We start from the raw sequence: 15,151 nt of genomic DNA on the forward strand, positions 1-15,151 counted from the left end.
TGAAACAGGGAAAAAGTATTGAACACATGAAGAAACGGAGGCACAAAAAGGCACGGAAAGCCAAGACACCAGCTGAAATCTATCAGTAGTCGGAAAGCAATCCTGCCCCTGGTCAGTGCACATTAATATCAGCTGGTTCAGTTCCAACTGATGGCCAAGAAAAAGGTGTCTCATTGCCAAGGTGTCACACAAGAAACATGTCATGATGGGTAAAACCAAAGAGCTCTCTCAAGACCTTCGCAACTTTATTGTTGCAAAATATACTGATGGTATTGGTTACAGAAGGGTTTCTAAACTTCTGAATGTTCCAGTGAGCACTGTTGGGGCCATAATCCGGAAGTGGAAACAACATCATTTCACCATAAACCGGCCACAACCGGGTGCTCCTCGCAAGATTTCTGACAGGGGAGTTAAAAGAATTATCAGAGGAGTTGTCCAGGAGCCAAGGACCACTGGTGGAGAGCTTCAGAAAGACCTGGAATTAGCAGGTACAATTGTTTCAAAGAAAACAGTAAGTAACACGCTCAACAGCCATGCCTGCTGCACAACATTTAGACAAGCCTGTGAAATACTGGGAGAATATAGTCTGGTCAGATGAGACCAAACCTGAACTCTTTGGATAATACACAACGTGTTTGGAGGTCAAATGGCACTCCACATCACACGAAAAACAACATACCGACAGGATTGTGAAGTTTGGAGGTGGGAACATCATGGTGTGGGGCTGTTTTTCATCATACGGCACTGGCAAACTTCACATAATTGACGGAAGGATGAATGGAAAAATGTACCGAGACATTCGGTGCCATCTAACAGGATGATGAAGACGAAACGAGGGTGGACATTTCAGCAAGACAATGATCCCAAACACAAATCCCAAAGCCAAGGAAACTCTCACTTGGTTTCAGAGAAAGAAAATAAAGGTGCTAGAAGAGGCCAGTGACCCGTAACAGTCTGGACCCCCCTGTGGCCCCCCCTCCGAACGAAGATTATACAGTAATTATTAAAATTGTGATATTGCGCCGACGCAAAAAGCAGAACTAATGCATGTGGCTCAACATTCTAGTCGGATCCTTTAGTGCGTTGTACCACTGAAAACCGCGGTCAGTTTTGATGCCACCCACCCAACGAGAGGCAGTGAAACGATTACCACGAACAATATTGTATTGTTACAAGGTAAGACTTCTGATCAAGAAATGTTGTTGCCTAACTTTATGAATTATAATAGCAGCCTGCCAGATCAGGCGTTAATGTTAGCTTGAGTTGATTGCATGCTTCTAGCTAACGTTAGTTAACCTTACCACAACAGAACGAGATAAAGACAGGTTTCGTACAAACCTTTTCTAGCCTGTCATTGATATAATGCTCTGTGAGCTTGAAAGATGATTTTCTAGGAGAAACTGTTACATAATGAATAGCATCCAGGCTCTAAATCCCCAAAAAGATGCATTCCAGAAAGAGACAGCTCAGTTTTCATTTGCTCGATGGTATGATTCAAATATCAATGACCTGGGGCATGACCTACATCAGTTCAGAAGGATCTTAGACAGGAAAATACAGACTGGGATGCAGAGACCCTCCAGTACAGTAGAGCTAGTACACTCCATTGAGCCATATAAAGAAGTGTTTTTTGAGCTCCACAGACGATCCCAGTGAGTACCGCTTCTTGTGAACGGAGTTTTTCTACGTTAAAGCTCATGAAAACATACCTCAGATCCACCATGAACGACGAGAGATTAAGCAATCTGGGTGTACTGAGCATCTGGTCTTGGAGGGCAAAGGCATTGAATCTTGACTCATTTGTCGATCGGTTTTCCAGAAATCACCAAAACCGCAGAATACAGTTGCTGTAACAGTAGGGCAGCCAATGTATGTATATCATTTTTATCTGTTGTTTTGATAATTGTATATAATTGATCAGAATTAACTGACAAACTGAACCAAGGCTGCACCTAACAGTTATTTTCATTATCAATTCATCTGCTGATTATTTTCTCCAATCAGTCAATACATTCTATGAAATGTTATCATTTTTTTTATACTTCTGTCTCAAATGCGATGTTTTGAACCATTCCCTTTGGTAACAATGGTTAATCACTAGTTTCATAAAAATAAAAATAAATCAAATAAGATTCCGAGTCTTTGTCTTTTTTGCCCTGGGTTGAATGTGCCCCTCTGACAAAACCCCTGGCCCCAGCCAGGCCCCCTCAGTAAAACTGGTCGAGAACCGCCACTGGACAGTATGTGTGGAAGAATGGGCCAAAATCACACCTGAGCAATGCATGCTACTAGTTTCTCCATACAGGAGGCGTCTTAAAGCTATTATTACCAAAAAGGCTTTTGTACCAAGTATTATTTAAGTAAGTGTGTTCAATACTTTTTCCCTGTGTCATTCCATTTTTTAACAACTTAATTTATGGACATCTAAGGTTTGATTTCTTAGCATGTGTGTGTTACATGGCACGTTGTTGCCGACATCTGGTAAAAATTTCATGCCAGCAGCACCTTTAGAAATATATTTACTGAGAAAAATGGTGGACGTGTTCAATACTACCCGCTATAGACGATCCATCGACCATTTTACATCACCGTTATCAAAATCTTGCTGTGTTGTAGGATGCAAAAATCGGAGGACTACGGTTAATAAGTCCAAACTGAAATTGTATTGCATACAAGCTGCCAAAAAAATAATAAATAAATAAATCACAGAAACGTGTGGTTTAACATGGACGGAGGCGATCATCAAAAATGCTTGTGTCTGCCTTCATGAAATAGCATTTGCTAGCGCCCACTAGAAAGTTAGCTAACGTTAGAATATGGAGCTAGCCTCCGTTGGCATATTCATTAGCCTATTTAACTATCGCATATATAACACGTAATTAGTTAGATTTATGGTTGACAAATGCAATCAGTAGGTTACTTACCCAGCCATGTTAGTGCAGTTAGCTGTCAAGATGTAGCCGTTGGTTCTGTTCACAATAACCCAGCAGGTTTGTTTTCCAGCCATGCCGCTAGCTAAGCAGAACTTCGGCTCACACAACACAAAACTCAGTCAAGTCTTGTTCATGACCACTCAGGACATAATTATAGGTATCGACGGATTTATATTTGTGGCTGAAATTCTTTTATTGAATTAACTGAGTGTCTTGGGTGACCTGGCCAGAACAAACTTTATTCTCGTTCTTGAACACGAACCAATTTCCCTCGCGTTTTGCGTGGAGTACAACAAGCTTTGGCCCCGCCCACTAGAAAACGTCATCGTGTTTTAACCAATGGTTTTAACACAAAAGGGGAGACAGGTGTCTACGGTATCTACCGAGCATCAGCTCTGTCTATGTGGACTTTACCACCAATACATTTCAGCCACCCCGCTGGTAGATTAGCTCTGGGTACATCTGCTCAGGCAGCAGTAGGAGCATTTAGCTAATGCAACCCGAGCCAGCCGCTGCTAAATAATCTGAATGTTTAATGAAATGAAACAGTAACAGAAACTGTGTTTTTATCACTCGCTTGATTGGACAAAACCACTGCGGTAGAACAGCTAAGAGTAAGAAAAGATGGTAAAGATAAGTTTGCATAGCATTTGAGATTATGAATTGGTCCAGTCAGTGAAGAAACTGCTAAATACTCAGGTAGCTAGAAGTGCTAGAACTCAAAACTTATGTTGGTCCCAAGAATAGGCTGGACTGCGGAACAAGCCAAAGCAAGTAGAGCTCCCCGTGGTGACTGGTTGCAGTATAGGTCATTAGGTAGTTAATATCATACTGATACACATTCAAGCTAGAATTTTTCTGAGAAGGTTCGTTTTAAGTAGTTATTTGAAGCTATAAAAACAGGATGTGACATTATGATCACTACAAGTCACTGCAAGTTTCCTACTCTTACATTATGGGACCGTGAGAGATGGAAAAAATATTTATATATTTAAGTACAGTGTATAACATTTGGGCAGCTCCACATGGCACCACTCCAAGAACATACTGCGTGGACTCTGGCTCCAAAGTTACAAGATAGAAAGTAGCATCAGTTAGGCCAGTGTAAGGAAGTGGGGAGGCATTGTCCATATTTATATACAGTCTATGGTCCCAAGCAACATACCCACCCACAGCTCGAGGCTCATGGGTATTGTAGTGTTTAGACCTGTATACCAGGTCAAAATGTCAGGAAAGATATGACGTTAGATACATCAAGTTGAAATATTTTAAACTGGTGGCTGAAATATGAACGTAATCCTCTAGGAAAGGCCCATGTTTCTGTGTTGCATAACACAAAGCCTATTGTACCTATTGTTCACACTAAGAGTAACAACAATTACATGGTCAATTTATATAAAAAAAATCACAAACAAGAATTTCTGTGTTTGGTAATCAAATAATATGGCTTATTTTACTTTGTACAAGTAAAGTAAAAGTACTTGCATTTACAAGTGTTCATGACGACTTTGATGTAGAGGAGCAATCGGTCTTCTACATCATTATCATACAAGTGATAATGATGGAATGGCTGCATATGTGCAAAGCAAACCTCAGTAGAAAGAACATGTTGTGTGGAGAAGCAATTACAGAGTACATAAATAGTCTCAAGAACAGAGTCTGATAATGAACACATTAATAATCATAACTCCAGGATGAAAACAGTCCTGCCTATTTTGAGGATATATCAATCTAACAAGGCTGAAATATTCCAAGTAGCTAAAAGGAAGTGTACTAACGGCATGGAGTGTTGACTGAGCTTTCATCAAAAACCATTTTCCCATCCCCAGCTTGCCAGCTGCTTTTCAGAATGTCAACTTTAAATGTTGTGTCTTGTGATGATCAGTGGCTGGACCTTGATAACAAAAATACAGTTACATTTATTCACAAACACATGAAGTCGTTAAGACAAATGGCGCCTGGTCTTTGTTACCCTGATTGATTAGAGAGCGCTTGGAGCTAACTGTATTGATCTTTTCATGTAAACTCCGCAGGCTCACCCAGTCTGTTTCCTAAACTAAACAGGATCCTGTTGTCTGAGCCTTTGAAGTCAAATGCAGGAGCAAACACAACGCCAGGTATGAATGCAAAGGCCACAGAATGCCGAGTACTCAGCGAAAAGGCTAAAAATCTAGAAATCATCTCGGACTGAACGTGGATTATATCTCATGAAGTCAATCCCTTTAAGCCATGTCACAAACCCACCAAGGTATTAGACAGATTCCGCTGCAAGAATTCATAATGACATCTTAAAACGATTTTGTGCACAGCAGCAGAATAAACTCATTAAAGTTTGCAGAAGTGTTGCTCAACCTGTCAGATTTGTCTGTGACTGTATGTCTGGGTCTTTTTGATGCTCCGTTCCAGTCTTTATACATCAAAATCTGACCTCTACAATGAAAGGTCAGAGACCGCATTAGGCACCACAATGCTACTGCTCATTCTCTGACTAATTCTGATATAAAGAGCTTTAATTAGGTGTACTGTCATAGCGATGGTTAGAAACTAAAACAGCTCAGTTAGCCGAGAAAGCCTTTCTATGTTACAGAAGACATACCTGTATGGTTCCAGAGGCTGTTCCCTGGTCAGGTGCTGGTCTGTGCAGATTATCCCTCATTTGATATCATTACTCTCCCTCACTTTCCTACTGCAGAATTCCTAAACGTCCTTCCAGACCGCAGTCCTCTTGTTTCCTTGCCGTAGTCTCTCTGCTGTTAATCATGAGAGTCATTCTTTGATGTTTTTACTTGACTGGACAGGTGGCATCCTCTCGCCTATACGCTCCATGTGTCAGACATGTAAAGCGAAAAATTTCCTTGATAGCGTTTTAAATTCCATGGAAGCGATCTGTAGGCTTCATCTCTCCTAACAGCCTCGTGGCTATTATGAATAAGGCTACTGTGTGACGCCATCCTGCCAGCATGTCAAAAGCCCTCTCTGATTTACATGTGACAATGCAATTCATTTCACTTTGAATTTACAATACGTGTGGAAGGCGGAGGAGAGATGTGGTTGCTAGCGCATGCATATGCTCTTACAGCCCAAAATTTCCATAAGAGATATGAACGAACTTGACAGCAGCTCTCAAAATACCATGTAAAGTAACAAAAGCTGCGGGATCAAAACACATGTTTTACATCTGGACCGACTTCTGCATAATCTAAACACATTACTTATTATTGCAATTACTCGTATCTTACAATGTAATTAGACATCATAGGAAAGCCATAGGCCGCTTTTCAGCAACCCAAATTATGTAGGATGCGAGTGCCAACTCAGTTTACTGGAAGTGTAATTGGACACATGTGGTAAGAAGTACTAATTCATGAAGCAGTAACCTGCTGCCTCTATACGTGGAAGAATGAACTGTCAGTGAGAGGTGAAATAAAGGGCGTGAAACTCAACAATGCCCAGCCTAGCCGCCCTTTATGACTAACTGTGGTTTACACTGAAAGAATCTTTAACGCTCTGTTTTCTGCTGCCACAGTGTATACATTGGAGGTGAATGGAATTTAGTTTGTGGTGCTTGAAGTTCCAAAAACAGATTTCCCCATTACACTGCATAACAAACTCGACCGCGACCAGCTGTCATTTGGACTAATTTGTGCTTGCAACAGTCCCTATAAAGGCCCCTTTGCTGCTTTTAAATATTTGGGGACGTAAATTTCTCCACGTCCCAAAAATGGCATCCTCCGATTTCTGGCAGTACTATTACGCATTCCAAAGTAACATCACCCAAATGGAGCGTTTTGTGTTAACGCCAAGCGTTGTTATCAAGCAGTTTCTTGGTTGAGATCAACACAACAGCAGGAGCAGCTATGCTGGACGGACAATGGGGAGCTGATTAAACACATGCCGAAGAGGTAAGGTAGCTGCTGAGGAGGAAGAATGCACCATATTAATGCAGCATTTTTGCGCATTTCATATAGCTGTTCACAATAGTATCCATTGTCACATCAAATCACATCACATAAGACAGGTGACCCAGAATATTCAATCTGAATGGTTTATCTCAGGGGGCTCCAGCTTCCTCCCACTGTCCAAAGACATGCTTGTTTGGTTAACTGGTGATTCTAAATTGGCCGTAGGTGTGCATTTGAGTGTGAATGGTTGTTAGCTCTTTGTGTGTTAGCTTTGTGTTAGATTAGCGACCTGGTGTACCCCACCGCTAACAGTAAAACACACCACTGCAGCTACCTACACTGAGGTTAGCAGCTAGCAAAACTCCTTGTTCAGAGTTAGTTAAAAAAAAAAATGTTATGCCACTCTCTTGTTTGTCTGTTAAATATGAAGTTACAACCTGTAACTAGTTAGCTTATCACAAAGACGGTAAACAGCTAGCCTTGGTAACAAAGTCCGACACGTCTAAGTGTAAAAGCTAATCCTGAGGATTCCAGGAAGTAACTGTGCCTGGTCAAAAAACATTCTTACACATAACCCCATAATTTAACTACATTTACATGTAGTTAACAGTTAACTTGCTGCTGGCACGCTTTGTCATCTGACTCGCCACCGGAAAGCTAAGTATACTGCAAAAAATGTTCTTTATAATAATTTGAGAGTGAAGACAAAATGGACAAATAAAACCAAAAATAGCTGCAAACCTAGATTTTTTATGGGTGTAAGTAAAGAAATATTATGCATTTATAATCATTTACTACACTTTTTTTCTTCAAACTTTACAATGCAAAAAAATAACAAAAAATCTAATGTCCTTTAACATTTTGCTCACATTTTATGGTAGAAATAGTTCTTTGTCAAAACTGTTTTTTTTTTTCATTGAGCATTCTGTATTTTGTTTTCTGTGTATTAACAGACATCATCCTCTTTATGGACAGCTACAAGTATCACAATCAAAAATATCATTTAATGTCGCATTTCATTAAAAAATGTTTTTATTAAAATCATTTAATGGTATTAATTACACATTCATTCATTTATTTATTTATCTGTCCTCCATACCTCATAACCCAGACATCACTGACTGCATTTAAACTAACCCTACCCATCATCCATACATCATTACCATGTTGTTTGCATGCCTAGCAGGTCGGACTATGCTTATCTATACCTCAGCACACTATACAGCCTGCTACCAGCCGAATGCATCGGCCTTAGAGGAAAAAGAGAGGAAACCTCAACACATGTGAGTGTTAAGTGAATATGAGTGTGTCTTGAGGGAAACCAAAGAGAGTGTTATCAGAGGCAGATAGCAGGACACGCTATGGGGCTTTTTGGTGCATAGCGACTGACCCATTACACCAGCAGGTCAGACTACCACACTACAAGTAAATAAACTTCATAATGTAAGAGATCCTTTGAGCTAAACAAGGCCCTGGAATCAGTAGGTTAGTTAGCAGGTTAAGGTGACCAACAGGCCACGTACATACTCATTATATGAGCTCTTTGAAATATGAGCGCAGCACTCAGCCTAAGCCCCAACAACTCGCAATATACCTCGACCTATTTAAATGATTTGTCTCCTGCCATTTCAATGATGCCTCCTAGTGAAACTCGACACTGTGACTGCTGCAGGCTTTTATCTGCAGTTCTTCACGACACAGAGGAAAGAGGAACGGAGACAGCAGCCTTTTCTCAAGACGATCCTCAGCGAACAACAACGAGGGCGCCTCCGAGGTCTCCTCTGGATTTGATACGAGAAAGACGAAGAGCAACAATACAGCCACTTCAGCTAAGAGGACTTCTCTGTCACCTTTCTTACCTGAGCACAGCCACATTTTAACTTTAAGAAGCAGGACTGATGTTGATGTTGCATTTACTGACACCAAGATGGATTATTCTCCTTCATAGGCAAGCCTCACTTAGGCAGTAGGCAGATGTTTCAGAACGGAAAAAGTTTTCCACAGTGGAAAGCAGATCGAGTTGTAATAGTATATATAGCAAGAATGGGAGAGAGTGGGCAGCTCTGTAAAAACACTCAGTTTGGGAATGAAAGCTTAGGGTTACAGCATTTTAAATGGAATGTTTCTTTTGCTTTTGTTGACTAATACACTAGTCGGAGGGTTTAAAATGGGACTTGAAGCAATGTGCGTTTTCACCAAATGAATACAGGTCTAAAACTATCATCTGGAGGAGAAAAACATTTCAGAGCATTCATTGCACCTCAGCCTTCCACGCTCAGTGTCTATAAATAGCACCCTCTGCTCTGTTGTGCTTTATCTATAGAGCGACAGCAAGCGGCCTTACGTTTCCTCAGTGTACACTACTTTAGTTATCAGCCACACAAAAGCTTTTCTGGTTTCCTTGCCCTCACGTCGACTGCACTGACATGCAGAAGGCCGGAGCAAGTGAGAACTCTTCCATTCTGTGAGAGTCACACGGGTTATGTTTGTTTTTCAGTCGGGGGAACCGCGGCCCGTGGAAGCGGGGACACTTCCTCGCAGAGATCTTTTAAAACTCCAGAACGTAAACTGTGTCATTACTCTAAATTGGGTTTTGCCCCATGCCCATAATAGTAAGCAAACAAGGCACCCAAATCCACGGAAATGCACGAAAACGCCGCGGCCTTAGCTCACACTGCCATGCCGCAATCATGTTATTAATGGAAGAAACCAGAATGTTTGGATATCATATCCCCATGATAATTAAATCCAAATGTTTTGAAACGAAAGCTTATCCAGAACATGACTGTTGGCTGTATCACAGATGAATTGATTCAGTGTAGGTAAATAAACACGCGGATAAGAGGGTTTGTACGCGACCGAAAGCAAACACTAACCTTGTTTTTCTGTACATCCATAGAGGCGAGTTATCATGGTGTTATGACATCAGAATACGCTCATGGAGCGCCACTTAAAAAAAAAAAAAAAAAAGAAAAAAAGAAAAAAGAAAGACGACAGACTTCAACTTTTCAGATGTAAGCCTGTAAGTGTGCAATTTCAACCAAACACAACACATGGCATGAGGTTTTTCAAACATCTCTTGGCTTGTCAGCGTGTGTACAAATGAAGGACTCAAATAGCTGTCGTGTTATACAGAGAAGCAGAGCTCCTAACCTCAACATTAGTCTCATAGTTTCACTCACCAACATGTGCTGCTCGGGCAGCTGCTTTCCATAAACAGTAATTGGATTCACTTGTTTTAATTTACTTCACTACTGTAGGCTCCGTCCATAACTCACTTCGGGGTACGTGATTATTCAAACATTTTACGTCCAATTTCCTGTACAGTAATTACCCAGAGGAGAGAAGTGAGTGTCCTCACACCCGCTGCTGCCTGCTCCCATATCCAACAACTGGGGAGCATGCAAAGCGCACGGCACGGCCACCACAGGGGTTTGCATAAGGCCGATCTGACAGTGACTTCCTTCCTGCTGCTAACATCACTGTCAGTGGGAAAAGCCGGTTGCCTCCTGGGCCATTGATAAGGACACGCCCATCAAGGGAGAAAAGACACAGAAACACCACATACAAACAAATAGGAGAACGTTCTCTTAATCCTTCTAATATGAGATGACAGGCAGCAACTGAAGAACTGAGGAGGCTGAACTGCAGTGCCCTTATTTCAGTCCTCTGCTTTATAACTTTCATTTCATCTTCTCTCTACTGTGCAAATAAATAAATTAAAATAGTATGTTCAGTTTTTAACTTTACCCATGCGCTTGTATAAGCACTTAAGTGTGCACAAAAGCCTTGACTAGCAAACAATCTGAATCATGTCTCACCATACATGCTGACCCGCACTTGAACAGTGAAGGGACCACTTAATTAAAGTCAAGAAACCACACACACACACAGAGTGACTTCAGGTCTTTGAAACGAAGTGAGTCAAATCACACAAATCAACAGTTATTACGAATTTCAATGTTACTTGGTGTTCTGATCATTTGCAGTCTTGGGGTTGCCAAGTGTCTGGAAACAATCTGGGGGGGGGGGAAATCTGGTTTACTGACAATGACTCTGTTCAGGCTGCTTTAGATAAGAGTTCATGTGTTGCCCAAAGCTGTCTGTTTCTTGACACTATCAAAGGGCGCCCATTTGCAATCGATTTTTGGGTATATTAAGTAAAAATAACTTAAGTAATGAAGCCAGGAAACATGGCTGATGAAGCAACAACGTCTAGCTGGTCAGCACAGTTTTTTCTGCACCGTAAGATGCACGAACCTTTTCGAGAAATCCAACAGACACACCACAATATTATACTGTTAAACACCAGCAAACACTCCCGTAAGCATGCAGTCTCACCACTGCTGGCAGCTGACCAATAACTCAATTGAAACCTCAGGGGCCCTATCAATAACTACTCCAAAATTTGATTCCATCCCCGCTGTTCTGTTTCTTTCCATCTGTTATTTCTCCAAAGATAAGTATGCTAGCAGTCAATAAGCTGACTAAATAACTTCGGTTTGGTCCTTTACAGAATTTTAACTCTATACAGTATGTGTTTGCACCATCATTTCATGTCTTTCAACTGTCTGCATTTACATGGATGAAGAGGGTGCAATTGTAGCTCATTGTAGCCATGTTTTCAAATAGCGCCTTTCTACCTATTGGCACTCAGGGCGCTTCACAGTCCCAAACACATCTACCCACTGGGGGGTCAGTGTCTTGCTCAATGACCCTTAAGTATGTGGCATGTTAGGGGATTGAACTGCTAACCCTCTGGTTCACGGACAACCCGTTTTTGGGGACCAGTGGCCAAGCGGTTAGTGGAGTGATGAGGGTCACTGGTTCGAATTCCCTCTACATCCGTGGCTGAAATACCCCAGTGCCGAACTCCTTAAACTGTTTCTTGTGCGCCTTGCACAGCAGCCCACTGCTCCAAGTCTTCACTAATCTCTGTGTGCACAAAAGGATTGGTTTAAATATAAGGAACAAATCCCATGTATGTACTCTCACTTGCCAGTTCATTAGGTACACTAGTCAAAATGCTAATTTGTGACTGCTAAATCACAGCCTCCAAATTGAAAACACAGTAGAATCAACTGCCATCTCTGGTATTTTAAATAAAATGTGAAATACCAAAACTTTCATGAAGATAAGATTTAGTGCAGGACTGCTATATTAGAATGCATTCGTTTCATTAGTGTACCTTATGAACTGGCCAGTCACTATATACTTGGCCAATAAAGGTGGTTTATATGAATCCAGTGTGGATTCAATAACTTCCGGCCCCTCTATCAGCTCTGTTACAGCAACATTTCATCATTTTAAATCCTGGTGTGTTTAAACATTTAATCCATTGCATTTCAGTTTTATGGCTAAAGATCGAAGCAGGTCCTGATTTAGCCCCAAAGATGGTGGTCCTGCATTTCAGCATTTAGCGGACACTGGAGCACCCCTTGACCTTCATTGTTGCACTGATGTTAACAAACCCTGCTATGAAATGATAGCTATAAAACTATTTCAGACAATGTGGGTGGCTCATCTTGTGACTATAAATAGTCATTTCAGTTGCTGTTGTTGACACAAAAGGCAAATGGTTTCATCGGAAAAGGCATAATACCGCTGGAATGAGAGCAATACACGCTGCCTTTGAATGTCACCAGAAACACTGTAATTTTTCAAAGAGGCACTAATGCTGTTTGTGTTATATGAGCTAAGAAATACAAATAAGTTGTGGTTTTTGATCTGTGAGACATAGCGAACAGAAGGAAAACTTCAGAAATGTTGACTTTAAAAGATGCATTTCATTACAATCAGTAATTTTCTGGCAACAAAAATCTAATAAATGTTATGTTTCAGCTGTCAAGCACAAGCTGACCTCAGGTAAAACTTATATTAATGGGTAATATTCCCTATAGAAAAATATCATAGAGTGCACAGTATGTTCTAAAATGATTTATGATTTGTGTGTGTGTGTGTGTGTGTGTGTGTGTGTGTAAAATTAACTGTAGCAGCCAACAAAAAGTAAAAATACATTTTCTTTCTTTTAAACCTGAAGTAGCGGTATGAAGTCACACATTACTAAAGTAAACTAACTCAACTATGATCTAATAACTTATACACAACGTAATATGGGCTTCTGCCACTGCTTTATTCGTGTTATTCATGTTGCTAGCTCCATTTTTTAGGGGTTTTAAAGTGATTTTTGTGTGTTCCATGACTCAACTTCTTAGGTCCTAGCAAAAGCTCTTAACCCTCATTGAGTCAGTCATATTTTTACTGTTAGGAAGAGGTACAATTATTGTATGTTAATCTTAAGTCTGACCAGTTAATCAACTCAAAATGATGTTTGGACATACCTTATGTCTTACTGAGCATGATTAAATAAGCAGATTGTTCAGACTTAAAGGGAAATATAATGACTGGGTTTTGCTTGGAAACCATGTGACCAAATCAATAAAGTCTTAAACATGTTTGGAGTGTAAAATCATTCAAATGTATTGGAATTATACAGTATATAGGTGAGTATAACTTGTACCATAAGTGATAAATTCACGTGTGTTTGATTACACTTGATTACACTGATCAGGCATAACATTATGACCACCTTCCTAATATTGTCTAGTCTCCCTTGTGCCTCCAAAACAGTGACTCATCAGAGAATGGACATGGGCCTTCTGAGGGTGTCCTGTGGTGTCTGGCAACAGAATGTTGTTAGTGGGGGCCTTTGGGTCCTATGGGTTGAGGGAAGGGGCCTCTGTGGATCATCCCACAACACCTTGTGCTGTTCTTCATGTTTTTTTGAGTTGTTCCTAAAGCGTTTTTGTGTGTGTACCTGTGTCAGTCTGCATCCTGCTGGGGATGGCTGCTGCCATCAAGGAGTGTCATTGCTATGGGGTGGGGGTGCCTGGTCTGGTCTAGGTGGGTGCTACATGTCTAAGTAACATCCACATGAATGTCAGGTCCAAAAGTTTCCCAGCAGAACATTGGATTGTCACAAGATGGTTTTAATGTTATTCAGTCGTTCTGATGTCGTGGCTGATCAGTGTATGTCTCTTCATATGGAAGTTCTGACAGGATCTGAATTTCCCAGTCAGCTTATTTGATGTACAGGCTGTTGAGATTTGTGATATTAGTCTATGCAAGCTCATTAACTCCCTTATTTACTCACTATGTATTCACTGTCATTTGTGCCAACAAAGAGATCATAATAGCCAACACACAAGTTGGATTTCATTGAGGTGCATGTTTCAACCGATACAAAGAACAAAAATAACCGTGCATGCAATTGGATAGGTCTACAATCAATCATAGCCAATTGGTTGTAAACAAATTCAACTCCACAGAGCTCAGATGCCATGTATGACTATGTCACTTAATATTCTGTCCATTATCACATCAAGCTTGCCCACACGGTTTGGTTGAACCAGCAGATCTTTGCTGGCGCATGATCAGTTCCCAAAGGAGTTACTCCAGACCACCTATGCTCAAAAATGGTGTGGGAAATTGGACTGGCTTCCAGGCTAAGACCATTCTTAATGTCCAGACAGTTCTTGTACCATTTGCAACAAAGATATAGGTTGGATCTCTTCTGAAAAGACTGTATCCTGAGCAGTCACAATTATTCTAACTGCTTCTGCTTCTGGCGTTGAGTAACAGAAATTTGAACAAACTGAACTGCTTGTCTGATCAAAGGCTTTTCCCTGTAGCTGTAGAAGACGCTGACTCTGACATAAGCAATGACTCCTTTGTGTCTCTTTGAAGCAACAAGATTGCTGAGAGCAAGGCTTGTGCACACCGGCCCAGATCTATCTTTAGCGCTTCACTTTTCCTTCTAGACATTCAGGAACGTTGATGACGTACACGTGGGTGAACAGTGGAGCACCCATAGCACTTTTATCCACTGATATACAATGGAGTGCACTTCTCTACACAGCCAAGTCACCTGTCCACTGATGTTCGCATACTCTCAGACAACAAAATCATTGAATTATTCATCACAACTCATACTAGCTCTTGAAACAGAGAACTGTTGTCCAGTGACAATTTCTGTCTCATGTCCATTGCTTTCTCAAATGGCTATGGACAGAATCTCGATGTGGGGGCGAGAAGCAGGCGACTAGCTTCGGCCTTTTTTAGTCTTTTTTGTCTCTCATTACTATAATTGGTAAATTATTTTGTTGTTGTTGAACCATGCCAAGTGGTTTCGTGGGAAAACACATGACACTGGAATTTAAGATTAAACCCCCTCCTTTCAAGTGTCATTACAAATGTTCGATATAACAAAACAACAGCTATCTACGTGATGTACTGTATATTTACATTATTATTTCA

The sequence above is a fragment of the Chelon labrosus genome, assembly GCF_963514085.1.
Source record: "Chelon labrosus genome assembly, chromosome: 19".
In the NCBI taxonomy this organism is placed as follows: domain Eukaryota; kingdom Metazoa; phylum Chordata; class Actinopteri; order Mugiliformes; family Mugilidae; genus Chelon; species Chelon labrosus.